At 49.8% G+C, this 23,249-nt stretch overlaps 1 protein-coding gene across 1 annotated transcript in view; it reads right to left on the reverse strand.

Annotated features, from left to right (window-relative positions):
* Positions 1 to 23,249, reverse strand: part of GCSH (glycine cleavage system protein H) — a 729,662-nt gene that overhangs the window by 309,184 nt on the left and 397,229 nt on the right. The window lies entirely within an intron of this gene.

The raw sequence follows: 23,249 nt of genomic DNA on the forward strand, positions 1-23,249 counted from the left end.
CCAGAACAAATAGACAAAAAAAAAAAAAAAAAAGACAAAAAAAGAAACCTCGGAAAATTAATTGCTTTGAATTCTGTATGCTAATGCTCTCTTGTCCTTTCGTCTGTCTGCCTGCCTGCCCAGCCAGGTTTTTTTTTTTTATTTTTAATTTTTTGGAATGGCCCGATGTTTTCAACTTCCATTTATGGTGTGGGGGTCGGGCAGGTGGTGGTGGCGTGGAGATAGCAGGAAGTGGGGTCCCATCTTGTGCTCTGAGGCTCAGCAATTCCTTGGCCCCCTTTTATTAGACATTTGGAAGGGGGGGTGCTAACTGTCCTCCCAGCCCCTCTCCCCGACTGCTGCTCTCTCCATGGCCCCCCGACTTGACACTCCGCACCCTAAGAGTTCACCCCTTACTCCTCCGTCCCAAGCGGCCCCGTGCATGTCCACGCCCGCCTCTCTGCATGGTCTCCTGGGAGGAGAGAGACGCAGCCTCCAGCAGCCTGACTGCTCCCCTCAGCCCCCATGACTTTGACCACCACAGTCCATACAGACGCCCGCTCACCCCTACAGATGGACGAAGATCCGTTTCTTTCCTAAACAGGTTTGCTTCTCAAGAGTTCCTTCCCCTCTACAGAACAGCCCTTCATGGCTTGTCCTGCCCGCCGCACCCCCAAGGCCCGTTATTTTGTTGATCTTACGACACACACACAGAATAACCCACTCTATCCCTATTGTAGCAACTCCAGACCTCCCCCCATCAATGTAATTGTTTTATATCTATTAAATCTTATTCAATGAATACTGTGCTTTAGTTGTTTTATACTTAGCAAGTTAGACTTTATTACCACCCCACAACGATGCCCTCATTTTTTAAAAAAGGAGAAAAAAAAAAACCAAACCAAGAAACCAGGATTCCGTCTTAATCCCTTCTTCCGTGACCGTCAGCCCCTACCCTGGCCCGTGCGTGCGTGTGCGTGACCTGCTCCGTGTCCCGTTCTCGTCTCGCTGTCCCCCCCACTCCCACCTCCTTTTCCTCTTCTTCCTCCTCCTCCTCTTCCTCGGCGTCATCCCTCCCTGTGGTTGGGTTCCTGTCTCTCCCCTTGGTCCCGAGCTCGGCCGCACCGTGGGGCTGGAAGCAGCAGGAGCAGGAAACGGAGACGACGCCCCCCCCCCACCCCCCCTTAGCCCTGTCGCTTCTCCTGATGGTGATATTACTGTCACGTAGCTGTGTTCAGAGATGTGAAAAACTGTCAGGCAAAAATAAACTGTAAGTGACTCATCAACAGCCGGCCTCTGGCTCTCTCTCTGTGGGGGCCCCCTCGGGAAAGTGGAGGGTGGGGGCCAGTGCCTGGGCACCCCCTGCTCTCGGACTGGCTCACGTTGACACAGGGCACTAGGCCTTGCTCCATCACAGAGTGCTGACAGCGCCACGCCTCACTTCATCCCACTGTCACCACTGCCCCCCAACAGGTTGTAACCACCATAAATGGCCACCATAAATGGCCATGTGGCCAAGTTACCACATGGGGTGGGGTGGTGCCCAGATGGACACACCTTTGGGCCTCACCAGGGTCCCCACCCCAAGCTACATTTGGTCAGAGATTTCCTGAGCCTAAAGACTGGGACCACCCCAAAAAAACCCTCCAGAGATAACTGGACTGCCCTCCTCCCAGTGCTGGGGAGCGTCCCAGGGTCCCTGTGAAGAGAATGGGGTCCAACGTGGCAGGCCAGCCTTTTCAGGGTCCCACCAGGGAACATCGTGCCTGTGTCTCACCCTGCAGACCACACTTCTTTGCTGACTTCCTGTGGAGTCTGGACCTGCAGGCTGCCAGTCACCAAGGCAGAGGGGAGGTAGAGGAATAGAGCAGGGTGCCCCTCACCTGCTTCCCAGGTTCCTGGCTCTATTGTCCATCCCTCAGCCTGGGAGGTACTGCTGTGCTCCCCGTAATGCCTGGCAGTTTCACTCTGTCTCCACTCAGCACTTGGGGGGACCTGTAGTCATCTCCTTGTGGGAGACAGACAGTTCCTGAGGCTGCTCCGGGCTCCCTCTCCTCACTTCCTGGGACCATTCCAAAAAGAGCTGTCTGCGCTATGTATACCCCATCCTGGCCATGACTCTGGGAAGCTTCCGAGAGAGAAATGTAGCTGATCCCAACTCAGTCCCAGCTCCTCGTGATCTCTTGAGCAACATAGGGGTCATTCATGAGCCCAGAGTCAGGAGCCCACAAGAAAAGCCCTGGAGAGGCTGGAGCAGCAGCACAGCAGGTAGGACGTTTTCCTTGCATGCAGCTGACTGGGTGGGGTTCAATCCCCGACAGCACATGGTCCCCCAAGCCTTCCAGTAATGATTTCTGGAGAGCAGAGCCAGGAGGAACCTTGGCCACCACCAGGTGTGACTCCCCCCCACCCCAAATAAAAAAGAAAAGCCCTGACCACCACCAGGTGTAGCCTCAAATGCGGTCTGGAGTCTGGCATGCTGGGGACAGGAGTGGGTAGGGCACCCTCCCCTGGAGAACTCACACCTGCAAACAAAGGTCCTGCTTGGGTGCATGCCGGGGCCCCAGGAGACTTCAGAGGCCACAGTCCCATTTCTGGGCGCATACCAGGGGCACTGAGCACCCCACTGAGTTGGCCAGATCCAAGACCATGAACAGAATGTTTACAGCATCATTGGCGCTTGCTCCCAAATGGAGGCACCAGATAAGCCCCAGATGAGTAAACAGGTGGGCGAGTTCTGCAGTGGGAGGAAGTAAAGGCCCTAGCTGGAGGGACTGGCTGGGGGCACCTACAGAACAAAACCCAGGAAGGGTCAGACATTCGAGGATAGGGCCCTTACCGGGGGCCATGATGAGAAGGTGGGGAGAGGAGGTTCTAGAAAAGGAAATGTTCCTGCCCTCAGCCTGGGTGACACAGATGTTTGTGCTCTGAGGACGTCTCACTAGAGAGGTTCATCATTTCCCCTTTCTTGGGGGGAGGAGGTGGGCCACACCCTGTAGTATTCAGGGCCTATTCTGGGCTCTATGCTCAGGACTGATCATACGTGGTACTGGGGATTCGTACTGGGTCTGCAGGTTTAGAAAAGAGCCTTTTGTTTTGTTTTGTTTGGGGGCCACACCCAGTGACACTCAGAGGCTACTCCTGGCTATGCGCTCAGAAATTGCTCCTGGCTTGGGGGACCATATGGAACATGGGATCAAACCCAGGTCCATTCTGAGTCAGCCGTGTGCAAGGCAAATGCCCTACTGCTATTCTATTGCTTCGGCCCTTGGGAAAGAGCCTCAATTCCTGTATTGTATGATCTCCTGGATCCCTTATTTCTGCATATATCTGCTGCACCATATCTGTACATGTTGTTACACACCAGTGTTTTCTAAACCACTGTTTTGTGTCACTTGGAAATTATACAAATGTCCCACAATGGATGAAGAGAGGAATAAGTGACTATATACTGTTCCTAAGAAGGAACGGGTTCTCATGCATAGAAGGCTAGAAAACTGAGACGAAAGTGATATATGCAAGAGACTGCTTGGATGGTTTCATTTCCACGAACTCTGCTGAACAGATGTAGAGAAAACAAATATATGATCACCAGGGCCACAGACACACTGCTTCATGGGGCTTATCGTTGTAGTGATAAACACACACACACACGTGGAATTAGTGGTGATGGTTTATTGGGAATGTTCTGAATACCACAGAGTGGTTTCTTTTATGGGACATGAATTTTCCCTCAATTTAAAATAGTGACAGAGGCTGGAACTATAGCACAGCTAGGAGGGCATTTGCCTTGTACACAACTGACCCGGGTTTGATCCCTGGCATCTCATCTGGTTTCCCGAGCAGCACCAGGAATGATTCCTGAACTCAGAGCCAGGAGTAACCCCTGAGCATCACCAGGTGTGGCCCAAAACCAAACCAGAAAAAAGATCTTAAAAGGGGTTGAAGGCTGGATTGTTGAAATAGTACAGGGGATAAGGCACTTGCCTTGCAGCAAGTGATGACCTGGGTTCAGTCCACTGAGCCCCGAGCACAGCTGGGTATAGCCCCCTACAAAAAAAAAATTAAAATTAAAAAAAAAATTTTTAATGAAAAGATGGCGTCAGCTGTCTCTGCTGTGTCTGGACTCAGGAGCATGAATGGCGCCCACACCGCTCTACCGAAGTATTAGTGAATGGTTGCGGGGTGCTTCCTGCAGCAGTGCTCTGCTGCCATCTGCTGGACGGCGTCACAACTATACAAACTGACCAACTACTGAAGCTGGTTCACTCTTGGCATGAAGCACGCTCTCCAACTTGTCTGACTTTTTCTTTGCTCAGTCTACAGGACCAGGGAAACCAGAATCCTGTCCTTGCCCTCTCTTCTCGGTCTAGTGGTTGGGAAGTTGGGAAAGCCTGGTAGGATTTGGCCTTCCAGACTTGTCAGGGAGATGGAATCCACATGTTTCCTGTCCACGCATCACTGTGTTTGAGTCAAGCTTGGTGTTTCTTTTTCTTCCTTTTTTTTTTTTTTTTTTTTTGTTTTTTTTGCTTTTTGTTTCTGGCCCAGACCCAGCAGTGCTTATAAGCAGGGCTTATCCTAGCTCTGCATTCAGGGACCACTCCTGGCCGACTCAGGAGACCATAGAGGGTCCCAGATATGGAACCCAGATTGGTCATATGCAAGACAATGTCCTCCCTGTTGTCCTATTGCTCCAACCCATTTGTTCTTCCTTTTTATTGTTGTTGTTTTTGGGTCACACCTGGCAGTGCTCAGGGGTTACTCCTGGCTCTATGCTCAGAAATAGCTCCTGGCAGGCTCGGGGGAGCATATGGGATGCCAGGATTTGAACCACTGTCCTTCTGCATGTAAGGCAAATGCCTTACCTCCATGCTATCTCGCTGGCCCCATGTTCTTCCTTTTAATTGAAGGGAAGAAGCTGTGAATGGACTCTTTGTTCCCCCAGTCTTGTATCACCTTTGATTTACCCTGAAAAAGCAGTTCTCTGATGGCACAGGAAGAAGGCTTGGGGAATGGTGTGTAAGATTCTGACAGGGGACCGGAGAGATAGCACAGCAGTAAGGCGTTTGCCTTGCAGGCAGCCAACCCAGGATGAATGGTGGTTCAAATCCCAGCACCCTATATGGTCCCTCAAGCCAGCCAGGAGCAATTTCTGAGCACAGAGTCAGGAATAACCCCTGAGTGCCACTGGCTGTGACTCAAAAACAAAAACAAAAATTCTGACACTGGAGACCCCAAAGACCAGCTCCTCTTCTCCACACCCCACCATCACACCACAGGGGTTTGCAGAGGCCAGGAGAGACGATGGATCAGAAGCACAGGGAATTCACCCATAGTTTACAGCAGCCACCATGCACAAGAGGATCAAGAGGAGGGCTACGGTCCTCTAGAAGCCAAGCCAGCCATGTGGGCTCCACATGGCTCCACGTAGGGAAAGAGCAGGAACATTCTTTTCTGTATTGTTTTGTTTATGTTTTTGGCCTTAGTCTCATGCGGCACTTCCCAGAGCATTTGATGCCAGTTTGGGAGCCTTGCGTTAAAGTTCCTCCAATGTTTCTGTTCCAGGGCCAGAGACATGGTTCAGGAGGGGAAGGCACTAACCTTTCGTGCAACTGTGGGGGCACCGATCAGGCTTCAACTGCCAGCACTACATATGGTCCTCAGCACAATTGGGAGTAGCCCTAGAGTACTGCCAGGTGTGACCCCAAAGCTCAAAAAATTAATTTTAATATGTTTTTATGGGGCTTGAGAGATAGCACACACAGCAAGTAAGGCGTGTGCCTTGCCCATAACCAACTTGGATCAATCTCCAGCATCCCATATGATCCCCCCAAGCCCTATCAGGTGTGATCCCTGAGCACAGAGCCAAGAGTAAGCCCTGAGCACCACTAGGTTTGACCCCTCACAAAAAAAACAAAATGGGGGCCCCGAGTGATTGCACAGTGGTAAGGCGTTTGCCTTGCAAGCGGCCCACCCAGGACAGACCTGGATTCAATCCCTGGCATCCCATATGGTTCCTGAGCCTGCCAGAAGTGATTCAGAGTGCAGAGGTAGGAGCATCCTTGAACACCTCTGGGTATGGCCCAAAAATAAAAATCAAAACAAAACAAAAAAGGACCAGAATGATAGCACAGCATGTAGGGCTTATTTGCCTTGTATGCAGTCAATCCAGGTTTGATCTCCAGCATTCCAGATGATCTCCTAAACCTGTCAGGAGTAATTCCTGAGTGCAGGGCCAGGAGTAACCTCAAAGTATCACCAGGTGAGGCCTGGTGATAACAAAACAAAAATAAAAACAAACAAACAAATCCATGGGCTTGAAGTGATAGCACTTCGATAAGGCATTTGCCTGGCATGTTGCCGACCTGGGACAGAACAGGGTTTGATCCTAGGCATCTGATATGGTCCATCGTGCTTGCCAGGGGCGATTTCTGAGAGCAGAACCAGGAGTAACCCCTGAGCGTCGCCCCAGTGTGGCCCAAAAACAAAACAAGGAACAAAACACACACACACACACACACACACACACACACACACACACACACACACACACACACGAAGAACAGAGGTTTGTGCCTTAGTAAACATGGATTCCATTGTGAGGCCCTTGAGCACCTCCTTTTGTTCCCCCTTCATTTACTGCCATACATTCATGCAGTCACAACACTTCCTGTCTGAGAAACCCCTTGGTGCAAGCCCATTTACCCCATATTCAGTGGCCTTCATGTGAGGGTCCAGCATTGGAACATCTTGTTATCTAGGATGGAGTGCCTGCAGATGGTAAGTTAACAGGCAGTGGCCTCCAAGTTCTTTTTGCCCCAAGAAGGTGTTTCAAAGTTGACTCTTGGCGCATCCACCCCACTTAAAACCCAAGTCAACAAAATCCTCTGACCTCTCTGTCCATAGCTCCCCCACAGCTCCCGGGACCTCTGAGCATCTGCCTATCAGAACCCCGCAAGTCGGCTTAGTGCCCAGCACCCCAGACTCATGCTGGGGTGGACTGGAGGGAGGCAGACTCCGGGGGTCATCACCATCTCTGCTCGCTAACCCCCAGTATGACCCTGACCCTGGGACAAGGGTGGGGCGGGGTGGGGCAGGACGAGCCCGACCACACCCCCAGACCAGAGGGCGGGACCATGAGGCTCATGACATCACGTTACCATGGAGACTGCTCGGGTTTGCGCACTTGCAAGGTCCGGGAGAAGGGAGGCGGGAAGCTTTGGTCACAGCTTTGCAAGGTGCAAGCTGGGGAGGCGCAGACTCGGGCTCTTTTGAGGTTACGGGCCATACACAGCGTTGTGGAAATAGTTAGGATTCAGGGTAGTTTCTGGGGGTGCTGGAGGTGAGGAGACCCTATGGTGTATATGGGGGACTCACTCCAGCACTGGTGTTGCTCCACTAACCTCCCAGTCTTAAATTCAGGGCTTAGACCCGCCCATGATTCTGCCTGTTTGTAAGAGTCCCCCACTTTCTCTCCTACAATTCCCACTTCCCCTCCCAAACACTCTGTCCCCAACACTGATCCCCTTCCCCTCTTCATCCCCCCATCCCTTTCCCCCATTACTTTCCCCCCTCTGCTCCCCACATTCCTTTATCCCTCACTTCCCCTCACCTCTACTCCTGTCACTAAGTCCAGGAGTACCTGAGCCGCCTAGCCCGGACCCCTGAGCCCACCTCACTGCAACCAGAAAGTCACCTGGACCAGATGGAGGAGGCAGAGGCATGTTTGGGAAAGACACTGCAGGGGAGGGGGGAGGAAGGAGGTGAGAGCGAAGGAAGCAGTTGTGGCCCCAGGGCCCAGTCTGGTGGGCCACTGTAGGACACCCCACTCCTGGCACTCTGTAGCTCTGGGCTCTGTCACTGCTCACCCAGAGGGTTCAAGGGCTCTCACTCAGACCCTTTGCAGTGGGATCTCATGCAGCCCATCAGTTCCCCTCATCTCTGGGCAGCCAACTTCTTCCCTGGACACAGAGGACACTGAAGCTGGATAAGCCAGGTAAGCCCAGGGTGACCAGGAGCTCAAAACAGGGCTCACAAAACAGAGGGAAGCTGGACTTGTGTTGGCTAAGCTGTGGGTACAAGGGGCCTGCAGGCCTGATTTGGGGAGTGGGTAGTAAAACTGGAGCTGTGTCTTGCGGGGATATGGAAGGGGAAGGAAGAGGTAGTTTTGGAGGATTTGAGGAGGCTGGATGTGTGTGACAAGTCACCCAGCCCTTTAGCACCTATTCCTTTGCTTTGGTGCTACATCCTGAATGGGCCTCATACCCTGAGTCCCTGGTGGAACTCTCCCCACCAGGGTTCAGAACAAGCCTTTCCTCCTCTGGAGGTCAGGAGCCTGGACATCACTTAGATCCCACTCATCTGGGTCACTTTTCAAAAACATCAGTGCCCCCAGGGTACCACCCCCAGATAGGTCCATTTTGTTCATGGGTTTGGCTATAGTACCATGACTTGGGTCTTTGGCTTTATGGAGTGACTACTGAGCAAGTCATGGACGCTGGTATTGGTTTCCATTATTATTATTACTATTGTTATTACTTTTTTTTTTTTGGGTCACACCCAGCGGCGCTCAGGGGTTACTCCTTGCTCTATGCTCAGAAATCCCTCCTGGCAGGCTCAGGGGACCATACAGGATGTCAGGATTTGAACTATTATTTTATTATAAATTAATTAGTTCTAATGTTGGTGTGGGGATGATGAGGCCTTTCTGAGCTTGACCCGGCTCCCGAAGCCCCTACGGTCCGGTCCAGCAGGTCTGAAGGCTGCAGTGTGAAGGTGGAGAGATTCACAAAGCAGTCAGATGAAGTTTCAGGGGTCAGCCAGTTTTATTTCACAGTCCCTTCTGCCATGCACACCTTCTCATGGCCTCTAGACTAAGCCTTTTCCTAGCAGCTACTTCTCTACTCCTACTGGGCTTTCTCGACTTCTGTCTCTCTTTCATCTGCTTTTTCCAGGCTTCCTAACTGGCTTCCAGGCTGACTAACTCCCTTTAGTGATGCCACTATTGCTGCTTCTTTGATGATGCTCAATTGCTAATGCTGAATCTGATACTGAATTGGTCATACTGAGTCTGATGCTGAATCTCTGATGATGATGCCTCTCTTGATGATGCCTCTCCTTCTCTCTCTAGCTCTCCTTCTTATCCCCTCTCTCCCCCACCCCCATGCAAACTCCTCTACCCACCCACCCCAGGTGTGGGCAATTCTGATCATTCAGGTGGGATAAATTCAGGAGGGGGAGGGGATACCCACATCAAACCACTGTCCTTCTGCATGCAAGACAAACGCACTACCTCCATGCTATCTCTCCGGCCCACCATTAATATTATTAAGTTTATTTGGGGGGGATGTTACCCCATCCCCCATTCTTCCTGTAACCTTACCTGCTAATAAGACCGGCCCATTTCTGGGAGGGGTCTTTGGTAGGTAACAAAAGGTTTGGCCTGAAGGGCAGGAGAGGATTTGAGAGAGGATTTGGAGGATGGATTGAGAAAGAAGCATGAGGAGGAGAGATGGCTGAGAGACAAGCTACAGTGCAGGGCTGAATAAAGATGATATCTCCTGAAACCTGTCTGTGGATTTTCCTTGCTGCTACCCTGAAACCTCAGACCCTATGGCTGGAGGGGAATGGAGACACACGTGGCCCCGGGCCGGAGGAGAAAGACCTCTCATCTCTCCATCTCACCATCCACCACCATCCAGCTTCATTCAAGGGCTTTTATTCTACAGGGGGCCACATTCAGCGACATTCAAGGATTACTTCTGGCTCTGTCCTCTGGAACCACTCCTGGCAGTGCTCAGGAGGCCATATGAAATATCATGAATGGAACCTGGGTCAGCTGTGTACAGGACAAGAGCCTTCCATGTTCATTTCCAGTGGTGGTAGAGTGTAAAAAAACTCCCTTTCTGGGGCCAGAGCGATAGCTCAGCGGTAGGGCATTTGCCTTGCACACAGTCAACCTGGGACAGAATTCAGTTTGATCCCCGGAATCCATATGATTTCCTAAGTGTGCCAGGAGTGATTTCTGAATGCAGAGCCAGGAGTCACCACTTAGTGTTGGTGGGTGTGCCCCCCCCCAAAAAAAAAACAAACTAAAAAAAAAGCTTTCTTTTAGACCATTTTAGAGGATCAGACCCTTGTCCCTGACTAGGTCTGTGTAGGTGCCCCATGACTGCCAGCCCTGGATCCCACTCAACAAGCGCACCCACAGCCCCCCACAGCCTTTGTTTTGTCTGGGGTCCCCAGGGACTTCAAGGCCTATGCCTGGCTTCTTGCACGCTTGGTTCATGCCAGCAGGTTCCCAGCCTGCCGAGGGCTGGAACCACTGCAGGACCTGCTAGGGTACCTGCGCACAGCTCACTAATGTCCATTCTAGTGCCCCTCTGTGATTCCCGGGTATAGTCAGAGATGAAAACCGGGGCAAAGGATGGCTGCTCAGCAGCATCTCCAGGAGCCCCTGCCCAATGTGCCCCATAGAAAACAGCATCCTGGGACCCCTTGCCCAGTGTTCCCGTGAGGTGCAGCGCTTCTGGCAGGAGTGAGGCCTTTCCCGGTCTCTGCTGCCCCCTGGCGCCCAGCTGGCCTCTGCTCCCTGGAACCTCAAGGAGGAAGTTTGTCCAGGGCCCTTCCTGACAGGTGTCCTCCAGGGAAGCTGCCCAGCCATCAGGCCAAGACATGGGGCTCTCAGTTGGCCCTTTTCCCTGGGGCTGCCACCTGGATCCCATGTTTTCCTAGCACCAGTTGGGGGCTCTTGGGGCCATAACAGTTTGTGGCCAACCTCGAGCTGCAGCCAGAGTTGCCACCCTTCTCCCTTCAGTGAGCTCTTGGTGAGGATTCAGGGCCTACTCATTAGTCTGGGAAGTGGCAGGCCCTGAAAGGAAAGTTCATTGAACTTGGGGGACCTGGGGGACCTAGGGAGGTCCGACTCACAGGCCTGGTCCCTCAGAAATAATTCTGTTGGGGCCAGAAATTAGCACAGTGGTGGGGTGTTTGCCTTGTACTAGACCAGTGGTCGGCAACCTATTTTTTTTTTTTTTTTATCAACTGAGCCAAATCTCGCCAAAACCACGATTGAAATTTATTTTGAGAGCCACATATTTTTGGTTGGTTTTTTTTTGGCAGCACTCAGAGGTTACTCTTGGCTCTACGCTCAGAAATCGATCCTGGCAGGCTCAGGGGACCATAGGAGATGCCGGGGTTCAAACCATCGACCTTCTGCATGAGAGGCAAACGCCTTACCTCCATGCTATCGCTCCGGCCCCGAGAGCCACATTTTTAAAACCAAAAATACATAGGATGGTACACTGTTTTTAGTTTCAATAAGTTTTTATTGAGAATATTCTGTATGCAAGTATCCACATAGGTCGGGAGGATACAAATTACACAAGAAAACAAAAACTTTAGAATGATATTATTTATCGATAACGTTAAATTCCATAAAATTTGCCTTACAATGTAGAGAAAATTACATCCTGACAATGACTGACAAAGTCACAAACACTAATGTGAACATTGGCCTTGCATTTCCTTGGATAGTTTGAGTCAGGTTTGTATTTGTTGTTTTTAATTTTAGGCACGATTTTGGGTTCTCATCGATGAGACGATTTCTCAATTTACTCTTGATAAGATTCATGATTGAAAATGATTGTTCGCATAAATATGTAGACCCGAACAAGGAAAGAGCAGCAAACGCTAGCTTTTTTTAGTTAATTATGAGTCAGGAATACTATTTCAGGTGTTAAAAATCAACATATCTTCCTTCTCCAGGTCTTTCAAAGCAGACCACTTGTGCTGTGAACTAAGTTCACATTTGTGTTTCTCCTATCTTTCTAAATTAGCACAAAGACATTCAAATGTCGGGCTCCACAGTTCTTTGTTTTTTGTTTTTGTTTTGTTTTTGTTTTTGTTTTTGTGGTTTTTGGGTCACACCCGGCAGTGCTCAGGGATTATTCCTGGCTCCAGGCTCAGAAATTGTTCCTGGCAGGCACGGGGGACCATATGGGACTCCGGGATTCGAACCGATGACCTCCTGCATGAAAGGCAAACGCCTTACCTCCATGCTATCTCTCCAGCCCCAGTTCTTTGTTTTTTAAATCCAGAAATTGCATTTCAAAGTTGCCAATGTCAATATTAAAGGGAGAAAAATTTAATTCCGTTACAGTGGCATCCAGAGGTTTTTTAACGAAGGCCAATGTCACTTTGCTGTTTCTTAAATCCTGAAACCTCTTGAAAAAAGCTTCCCTCATATTTAAAAGTGCTGTTTTAAAATAGGTAATGTCAATATCAGAATTATTTTCTTGGCAATGTTTCAACAGGTTTGAAAGGTGAATCAAAGTTTCTCTGTCAAAATCTTGAGCAAAAACAGATAATTTGTTTTCAAACGAAATAACTTCTAACATTGAAAAAATTGTGTTTCCTTTCCCCTGTAGTTTATGATTAAGCTGATTTAGATGTAAAGTAACATCCACCATGAAATACAGTTTTTGAATCCACTGATCGTTTGTTAATTCTGGATAGTGAACACCCATCTCGAGGAAAAATGCTTTGATTTCTGATAATAAGGAAGCAAAACATTTCAAAACGTTTCCTCTTGATAACCAAAATGCGCCGAAAATTTGAAATCCTTCAATATGGAGATGAAACTGGTAAAAGAGAAAAACCTTTAAACAATCTTTAAAAGCAAGGACAGTGTTCCAAAGAAAAGTAGTGATTTCACTGAAAGGAAAAATATCTATTGACACTTTAGTGTGTTCTGCAAGAAACTAAAATACACACAAAAACAAAAACGGCACTTTGTTAAAGGCATATGTTATCATATCATAAAGGAATTATGATAGAGTGCCTGAAACATTTTAAAAATAATTTTTATTTAAGCATATTGGTTACAAAATTATTCATTCTTGAGTTTCAATCATAGAATATACACCGCTCTTCACCAGAACACTTTCTCTACCACCAATGTCCCTTGTTTTCTTCCCCTTCACTCTCCTCTGCCTATGTCAGGGGCAGGCATTTTGCTTTTTTCTCTCTATCTCTCTTTTTCTTTATGACACTGAGGTTTGCAAAATTTCCTTTATGACACCGTGGTTTGCAATATTGTTAAAGGGTACCATGCATGTCACTTATCCATTTTCAGCATCCAGTTCTTGTCCAGAGTGATATGTTCCAACTATCAATGTCATAATGTACCTTTCTCTATTCTAACTGAACTCACCACTTTTTTGTTTTTGTTTTTGTTATTTTTGTTTTTTGGGCCACACCCGGCGGTGCTCAGGGGTTACTCCTGGCTCTATGCTCAGAAATAGCTCCCGGCAGGCACGGGGGACCGTATGGGACACCGGGATTCCAACCAACCACCTTTGGTCCAGGATCGGCTGCTTGCAAGGCAAACGCTGCTGTGCTATCTCTCCGGGCCCGAACTCACCACTTTTATGGCAAGCTTCCTATCATGGACTAGTCCTCCTGTCCCTCATCCCTATTTTCTCTAGATATTATTACCATATTGCCATTTATTATTCTCATATGCCACAAATGATTATTTTGTGTCTACACCTCTCCTTCTGACTCATTTCACTCAGAATAATAATCTGATGTGTTGATGTATGTACAGATGATGCACTGTGCATGGCTCAATGTTTTTGTGTAGTCATAAGAAAAAAAAGTTGCACACCTGTACATTGTATCCACTCATTGTATGATAAACTGGATTCAAAAAAACTCCCTGCTGAACTAAACTCTGTGACAGATGACACAGTAAAGATAATTTGTGAAATTCACAATTGTGATCAAATCCAGGCTATTCAGCACCCTGGGTGAGAGTATGGATGCCCACTACTAGCATCTTCTCCATGAAGAATGAAGTGGCTGTTCAGGGGAAGGGAGGGTGCCCTGTCTCCTTGTTGGCAAGAGGGAAGAAGTAGTGCAGTTCCTGTGAGAGCAGAACTCTGACTTTGTAAAGCCCAGTTGGACAAGGAATGGGTAGCTAAGCTTGTGTATTTGGCAGACATTGTTCATTTTCTCTATGAATTTAATATTTCTCTGTAGGGGAGTTTCACAGGTAGATTTTACAGTGAGACATAAGATGGATGTATTCAAAAAAGAATCTGATTTTGGGATAGCTGTGTCTGAGAAGGAGATCTTGAAATGTTTCCACTCTTGCAAAAAATTTTTCTTTTTTCTTTTTTTCTTTTTTTTTTTTTGGTTTTTGGGCCACACCCGGCAGTGCTCAGGGGTTACTCCTGGCTGTCTGCTCAGAAATAGCTCCTGGCAGGCACGGGGGACCATATGGGACACCGGGATTCAAACCAACCATGTTTGCTCCTGGATCGGCTGCTTGCAAGGCAAACGCCCCCGTGCTATCTCTCCGGGCCCGCAAAAAATTTCTGATTGGCACTTGTACTATGCAGAAAGTCATAATCAATATGAAAACAGCATTTAAGGGCATTAGCTCACAACTTTGATCATGAGTACTCTGAATATGAGAATCCACGGAAAAGAAAACTCTGGGTTTGGGTTGAGAGTCCCTTCATAAAAGATGCCCACTCTTGTGCAAAATAAAATATGGGTTTTTTTTTGTTTTTTGGGCCACACCCATTTGATGCTCAGGGGTTACTCCTGGCTAAGCACTCAGAAATTGCCCCTGGCTTGTGGGGACCATATGGGACACCGGGGAATTGAACCGCGGTCCTTCCTTGGCTAGCGCTTGCAAGGCAGACACCTTACTTCTAGCGCCACCTCGCCAGCCCAAAATATGTGTTTTTTAAAATTATTATTATTATTTTTTTTTTTTTTGGTTTCTCGGGCCACACCCGTTTGATGCTCAGGGGTTACTTCTGGCTAAGAGCTCAGAAATTGCCCCTGACTTGGCGGGACCATATGGGACGCTGGGGGATTGAACCGAGGTCCTTCCTTGGCTAGCGCTTGCAAGGCAGACACCTTACCTCTAGTGCAACCTCGCCGGCCCCCCAAAACATGTGTTTTAAGATCACTCCAGGCACTGTATTTTTGTTTTGTTTTGTTTTGTTTTTGGGCCATACCCAGCGGTGCTCAGGGGTTACTCCTGGCTGTCTGCTCAGCAATAGCTCCTGGCAGGCACGGGAAACCATATGGGACACCGGGATTCTCGAACCAACCACCTTAGGTCCTGTGCTATATCTCTGGGCCCCCAGGCACTGTATTTTTAAACCCCACCCTACCTGGTCTGAAGAAGCAGGGTAGCAGGAAAGAATTAATAAACCAAGTTAGCCAGGAAAGGATGATCACGGAGTGCATGACCTTTTACCGTGTACTCTATGCCTTGAGCCCAAAAAGCTAGAACACCTCTTTATTAAAACCAATTCCCAATACCAGGAGGCTTCAGGTCACGAGAGAGAGAGAGACAAAAGTACATATTCAGTGAACTTTTACATATCAAAGGAAGAGGTTTAAGAAAGGATGACGTTGGGGGAACACCTTTGATTAGGGTTGATACTGGGTATCATCTTACACTCTTGGAGCCAGCTGCCAGGGCTGCACACAGGGTACACACTGACAGAGGCTAGGAGCAGAGTCCTGACTCCTGGATTGGCTGCCCAGCACACAGAAGAGCCAAATTAAAATTGTAAAGAGCCATATGTGGCTTGTGAGCCGCAGGTTGCCGACCACTGCACTAGACCAATCCTCAGCATCCCATATGGTCCCCCGAGCCTGCCAGGAGTGATTTCTGAGTGCAGAACCAAGAGTAATCTCTGAGCACTGCTGGGTGTGCCCCCCACCAAAAAATGTAATTCTGTCAATAGACTCTGAGTGGGCACTGGTGCCTCGAATGGGTTGTGGGATCAAGAGGGACAGAGCCTGTGAGGGAGGGACAGATCTGTGAAAGGTGGCACAGGTGCTCCCAGGGGTCCTTCCCAGCCCTCTCCTGCTAAATTGCCTAAAGAATTTCCTCCTTCTTGACTGTGTTTTTCTTTTCTTTTTTCTTTTTTTTTGTTTTTGGCCACACCCAGTGATGCTCAGGGTTACTCCTGGCTATGTGCTCAGAATTCGCTCCTGGCTTGGGGGACCATATGGGACACCGAAGGATTGAACCACTGTCCGCCCTAGGCTAGCGCAGGCAAGGCATATGCCTTACAGCTTGTGTCACAGCTCTGGTCCCTTGACTGTGTTTATCTAGTGGATGCTTTTTCCTGTGGCTGCTGTTGTCACTGTGAACCCACTCAGAACTTGGGCCCTCGTCCACCGTTGGCCCAGATCAAGAGGCTCCTGCCTCCTTCACAGCAGCTATGGAATGTTCTAGAAGCCTAGAACATTGGACTGCCAGTCATCACCTTCCTTAGGGGAGGGACAGTGCCTGGTACTGGTACTGTTCTGAGCACTGGGAGGTCTTTGTTCTGGTGTGAGCCCTCCTTCTACCTTAGCGTCAGTCTACCCTTAATCCTTGTGGGGAGGTTGATGGCAGAGGAGGGTGTGGGGAAACGTGGGCTTGCTTCTTTCTTTCTTTCTTTCTTTCTTTCTTTCTTTCTTTCTTTCTTTCTTTCTTTCTTTCTTTCTTTCTTTCTTTCTTTCTTTCTTTCTTTCTTTCTTTCGTTCTTTCTTTCTTTCATTCTTTCTTTCTTTCTTTCTTTCTTTCTTTCTTTCTTTCTTTCTTTCTTTTTTTTTTTTTTTTTTGGTTTTTCGGGCCACATCCGTTTGATGCTCAGGGGTTACTCCTGGCTAAGCACTCAGAAATTGCCCCTGGCTTGGGGGGACCATATGGGACACCAGGGATTGAACCGTGGTCCTGATCCTTGACTAGCGCTTGTAAGGCAGACACCTTACCTCTAGCGCCACCTTGCCGGCCCCAAGAAATCGCTCCTGGCAGGCATGGGGGAACCATATGGGACGCCGGGATTCAAACCGACCACCTTAGGTCCAGGATCGGCTGCTTGCAAGGCAAACGCCGCTGTGCTATCTCTCCGGCCCGTGGGCTTCCTTCTATGTGTTCTTGGTGTCGCACACAACCTAGGCCTTCTCTGCCAGCCTCCTGTGTTCTGGTTAGCCAGTGTCTGCCCACAAGATGTCCATGATTTATGGGTGCCCCCTCCCAGCTCCACAGTGCTCACTAGCCCCTATGTGTGAGGCTCATTCACATGGGCTGGGACAGTGAGAAGGAAGGGTCTTGGGAAGGGGTGGGTGCTGAGGGGAGCCTGGCTCTGGGTCACACACACACACACACACACACACAGCTGAGTTCCTGTTTCTCTGACAGTAAAAGGCTGAACTTCACAGCAGAGAGAGTAATGCTGGGGACTTCGGGGGTGTGTTCAGACTAGTCACTGAGAAATGATGCTTGATTCCAGGGATCAGGAAGAGGAAGCCGAATCAGGGGTGGGATCTGAGGAGAGGGATCAGGAGCCTGCAGGCCTGAGTGGTCTGTTCAAAGAGTAGCTAGAGGAGCCAGAGAGATAGTATAATGGACAGGGTATTTGTTTTCTTTTTTTTGTTTTGTTTTGTTTTTGTTTTTGTTTTTTGGGCCACACCCAGCGGTGGTCAGGGGTTACTCCTGGCTGTCTGCTCAGAAATAGCTCCTGGCAGGCACGGGGGACCATATGGGACACCGGGATTCGAACCAACCACCTTTGGTCCTGGATCGGCTGCTTGCAAGGCAAGAGCCGCTGTGCTATCTCTCCGGGCCCAGGGTATTTGTTTTCCATGCGTCCAACCAAAGTTTGAGCCCCGGCATCCCATCTGGTCCTTTGAGTCCCAATAGGAGTGATCTCTGAGCATGGAGCCAGGAGTCAGCCCTGAGCACCACTGGATGTGATTCCCAAGTAAATCAATACAACATTAAACTGTCCAGTGCCCCTGGAGCTGGCTGGAACCAGCACCCGATCCCCAGGACAGCGGTTCCGAGGGTGCAGAGTAAAGCCAGGGTGAGTCTCAAGGTTGGGGGATGGGATCTAGAATACAAACATTTTCCTTTTTCCTGAGACCCCAGACTGTAGGTTAGACTAACATGGGGAGCTTTGCCTAGACTATGATACCTCAGATCTGGGGTGACAAGGACATGTGGCACCCCCGAAGCCACCTGTAGAGAAAGCTCTGGACTCTGATGTGTGTGCGTGGTGTGTGTGTGTGTGTGTGTGTGTGTGTGTGTGTGTGTGTAGCCACTGAAAATCTCTTCCTTTCTTTTGGGTCATGTCTTAAGGAGGTGTGTGTGTGTGTGTGTGTGTGTGTGTGTGTGTGTGTGTGTGTGTGTGTGTGTGTGTGTGTGTGTGTGAGTGTGTGTGTAGCCACTGAAAATCTCTTCCTTTCTCTTGGGTCATGTCTTAAGGAGGTGTGTGTGTGTGTGTGTGTGTGTGTGTGTGTAGCCACTGAAAGTCTCTTCCTTTCTTTTAAGGGGGTGTGTTGGGCCCTGACAAAGGCCGGACCCTTTCCAGCTGCCTGACCCTCACCCCAAGACTCGGGCCCAGACCCCTCTCCAGTGGACTTTGCGAGTCACATTGGAGCCGCCTGCAGGTTCGGGTCGAGGACGGGGCTTTCCAGGCCAGTAGGTATCTCCCAGCCACGAAACGCCCCATTAGGTCCCACCACAAGCCTTCCAGTAACCTAGGAGCGCAGCCCGCACCCACCCCAGCGGCCCCAACATAAGAACCCCTATTATAAACACGCCCCAATGTGGGCACACTGCCTTCTGGGAACTGTAGTTCTAGGGGACCGGAAACTCTCAGAAGCGGTGCATGCTGGGGGAGGTAGTTTCCAAGGAGTCTGGGGACTACTTGGCCAAGTTTTTCTGGGCACTCCTCAGCTGAAGTTACAAGGGGCAGTGAAACCCATTTTGCGTAGCATTTGGAGGTTTTTCTCTACCCGAAACCCTCGAGGAGGAGGAGTTATCCACACTAAGCGTGTGGGTGGTCTTGTTGTCTCCCACACCAAGCAGTTGGCAGTGCCCAGCTACTCCTTCCTTTAGTCCATCTTCTCCTGGACGCGGTGCTTTACTGCAGGAGAGCACAGTGAAAGTTGAATTTTATCTAAATTCCCACCAAAACTCCTAGGGGAACATGTAAGGGATCTTGTCCCTTAGGAAAAATGTGCATTCTTAACAACCAGGACACCAAAGAATGTTCAGAGGATAAGGACCGGCTGTAGAGATAGCACAGCCCGGTGTGTGTTTGCTTTGCATGCAGCGGACCAAGGTTCAATACTAAGAATCATGTAAGGATCACTGAGTTTGGCCAGGAGTGATCCCTGAGCACAGGACTGATCCTTGAGTGCAGAGCCAGGGGTGAGTTTTGAGCACTGCTAAGCATGGCAGGAGTAGAATGTGTGTGTGTGTGGGGGGGGGGGGGAGGTGGAAGAGGTCGGAGGGGAGTGTGAAGCTTCAGGAGTCCATGGAACATTTTCTTCTTTTCCTCCCTCCCTTCCTGTGGTTGCTGCTGCTGCTGTGGCGATGTGTGTGGCCCAGGCTGGCTGGCGCTCTTGGTCGTGACCACATGGGGGTTTTCACATCTGGTTGTGGTGCAGGGATTACTGGCTGTGTGTGGGTCATGGAGATCCAATTGGCAGTGCCTTCTGGCTCCCTCTGGATCTAAGGGCAGTGCTGGGGACCCAGCTCCCAGCCTCATACCCTTACATTAAGATAATGGGCCTCCAACACCTAGCTTGGATATAGCACTGTGTGCAGAGTGCCGTGTTGGTGCAAATCACAGAGACCCACCGGGCATCAGCTGCAAGATAACAGTTGGGGACAACCCCAGGTGGGGACCTGCAGAGGAGGCCCTGTCTCACCCACGAATCCTGGGCACCTTTGGGAGGTGTGTCCTGCACATGTTGGGTTTCTAAAAGCCTGCAAAGTAGCCACTGCTGGAAAAGCACTTGTGGTCAGAGACACCCCCACACACACCGGATCCCTGGTCCCCAGCTGCAGACCTGGAACCCGAAATAGGAGAAAGGAAATGCACCCACTTTCATATCTGTCCCCACACCTGGGCCTGTCATGGCAGCTTTCCCGGGGCCCATTTCACAGACTGGGAAGATCGAGGATTGCAAGCCTGACCTCTGCCTGACCTATCATGAGCCACTGACAACTGGGGGAGAAATTGAGTCTGCTAGCGCTCTACCTGGCTCCTTCCCTTCTGTATACTGGTGAACATTTGGGGTGTGTGTGTGTGTGTGTGTGTGTGTGTGTGTGTGTGTGTGTGTGTTAGGGGTGAGGGAGAGCCCTGGGTTATCAGGAAAAAGGCCTGAAGAAGGGTGGTTCTGGGCAAGGTTTATTCCCCAGGCTCCTCTGTTTCTACAGGACAGGAACCAAAAGGATGTGAACTCCTTGCATGAATCTGATTTGCATGTTCATGCACCACTGCTTTGGGGGTTTACCTGGGACACCAGGACTGACTCCCCAGAGAGCCCAATGGGACTGCCCGCCATTGCTGCTTCTTAAGCGTCTGTGTCTGATTAACCAAATAGGTTAACGTGGTCTTTTCAATTGAAAACTTAAAAATCATAGGTTTTTATTTGTTTTTTTTTTTTACCAAATCAAACTGCAAGTATTGAGGGAGTAATTTGTCATTTTCCAAACTTTAATATACATATATATCTATTTACATACATGTATACATATACGTTTGGGTGTGTGATCTTATATTTATAATGCAAAATTTTTTAAAATGTGAATTATTTATCCCATTTGGGCTCTAGCTCTGCAAGAGAATGTGAAGGGAGGGAGAGAGAAAGAGAGAGAGAGAGAAAGAGAGAGAGAGAGAGAGAGAGAGAGAGAGAGAGAGAGAGAGAGAGAGAGAGAGAGAGAAATGTTGAAAACAAAGTCAACACCCACCCACCTTGGGACTGTGTCTAAGGCACATTCAAAGCCCTGGGTCCCCCTCCCCCCAAATCCATCTCTGAGGTGCCAGCTTAACCCGCTCCCTTTCCTCTGCTTCCAGTTGGCCCATGATTATTGCATTTCCTCTTGAGTGAGTTGCTGAAATTGGGTTGTGCCTTGCCTGGGTCTTTGGACACCCTGGAGCGGAAGCCTGGGCACAGAGCCTTGCTGAGAGTCTGTCTGCAGTTCTCAGCTCTGCTGTCAGGGGGCTGTTTTGAAAGAGGTGTTTCTGCCACCATGCTGGGACCTTACCTTGGAGAGGAAGCTTCCTGCTCAAACCTGAGTCTTTCAACTCTGTCTGAATTCTTCATGAAAGTTCTTCCTCTGTGATTTTTTTTTTCAGGCCATACCCATTTGATGCTCAGGGGTTACTCCTGGCTAAGCACTCAGAAATTGCCCCTGGCTTGGGGGGACCATATGGGACGCTGGGGGATAGAACCGTGGTCTTTCCTTGGCTAGCGCTTGCAAGGCAGACACCTTACCTCTAGCGCCACCTCACCGGCCCTCTTCTGTGAGTTCTAATGTGGGGGGCTGAGGTTTGGAACAGAAGAGACATGCCCTACAGGAGGCAGGGGTGCCCCCAGAGAGGGTTTCTTGGCCTTAGGTCACTGGAATATGAGGTCTGAGACTGACCTCAGAGGTGACTGGATGCTTGGGGCTGTTTAGGGGGTGCTTGGGACTTAGAGGGGGCATCTAGGGAGGAGGATGTGATCTGCTTTTGTTGGGGGGGGGAGACCTGGTGGTGCTCAGGGGTTACTCCTGGCACTGCATTCAGGTATCACTTCTGGCAGGCTCAGGGGATGTCAGGGATCGAGCCCTCCTCATTGAACTATTGTTCCAGTCTCTAAGCCCCCCCTCCTTTTTGGGGGGCACACCCATTTGACGCTCGGGCTTACTCTTGGCTATGCACTCAGAAATCGCCCCTGGCTTGGGGGAACCATATGGGACACCGGGGATCGAACTAGTGCGTCCTAGGTTAGCACTTGCAAGGCAGACGCCTTACCTCTAGTACCACCTTTCTGGCCCCTAAGCCCCTTTTCTTTCTTTTTTTTTTCCTTTTTCTTTTCTTTTCTTTTCTTTTCTTTTCTTTTCTTTTCTTTTCGTCACATTTAATGATGCCTGGGGCTTATTCCTAGCTCTCTGCTCAGGGATCACTTTGCCTGGGGCTCAGGGGAGTCTCTATCCTGCTGGGGATCGAATCTGTGTCAGCCGCATGCAAGGTGTAGTAAGTAGACATCTTTGGTGACTGTTGGGAGGTGCCAAGGACCATCGGCAGGGCCCGTGTCATCGGACTGGGTGCTTTGAATTGGTTCCAGCAACATTCTGGTGGTGCCATGACAACTACCCCACAAACTCTGGGCACTTCCAAGTACCACCTCCTGGGTTGATGAGCCAGGCTGAGTTCTGTGGGGTGTGGCCTGTCTGGAAACTATCTGGAGAGGGCTAGAATATAGCAGGAGGGAACTTTGGGGTCCCAAATGTGCTGAATCTGGCTCACACCCCCCTGCCCACTCACAGTGACCCCCACCAATGATATTTAGCAATCCCCTCCCCGCAAACGCTGCAGCTGTGAGGTGAGGCAGAGTTCCCCGCTGACCCTGGATCACAGATACCTAATAGGGCAGGGAAGAAACTGAGCTCCAACTTTAGAGGAGTTTCCCATCCTGGTGGCACCCTTTGTCCATTCTCCATGACCACCGAAGACTAGGTATTGGAGACTCTCACTGACCCACTGTGGGACCTCCACATTCTAGAGTGTTCTGGGGATATCCGTTCTGCATATCGGGATGGGGGTCAGGTGCTGAGGTGGGGCTCCCCCAGGCCAGTGCGTGTTGAAACATGTCCTCTCTGAACCTCTCCCCTGCAACCACTTCCTCTTGCTGGGGCAGCTAACCAGCAGAGGCCAAGAAGCTTCTTGAATCTCCTCCTGGCCTCCTGGACACCTGCAGAGAGCAATGGGGTTCCATGGGCTCCCAGAGCACCCTCCTAGGCCAAGAACTATGTTGACCCTGGGGCTGGTCACCTCCCTTCAGATGCCACCAGGGCTGACTCTACTTTCAGAAACTTCTATGGAAGAAAAAGCTCAAGTCCAGATCCTTGTCCCTAGTGGGGTGAAAAATGCCTTCTGTGAATCGGGTGAGGGAGTCTTGTCTGGGTGCAACTCTGCTGCCTGGGGCCTCGGTTTCCTCATTCGAGCACTGGAGATGAGTTTCAGGAAGAGGCTGGGGCTGGAGCAGTAGTACAGGTGGGAGGGTGCTTGTCTTGCAGGCATCTGACCGGGTTCAATCCACAGCATCCTATGGGTCCCCCAAATTCTGACAGGAGTGATTCCTTGAAGCAGACCTAGGAGAGTCACTCTTGAGCATCTCCAGATGTGGCCCCCAAAACAAAAAAATAGAGAGAGAGAGAGAGAGAGAGAGAGAGAGAGAGAGAGAGA

Source organism: Suncus etruscus, chromosome 14 (assembly GCF_024139225.1).
Source record: "Suncus etruscus isolate mSunEtr1 chromosome 14, mSunEtr1.pri.cur, whole genome shotgun sequence".
Taxonomy (NCBI): domain Eukaryota; kingdom Metazoa; phylum Chordata; class Mammalia; order Eulipotyphla; family Soricidae; genus Suncus; species Suncus etruscus.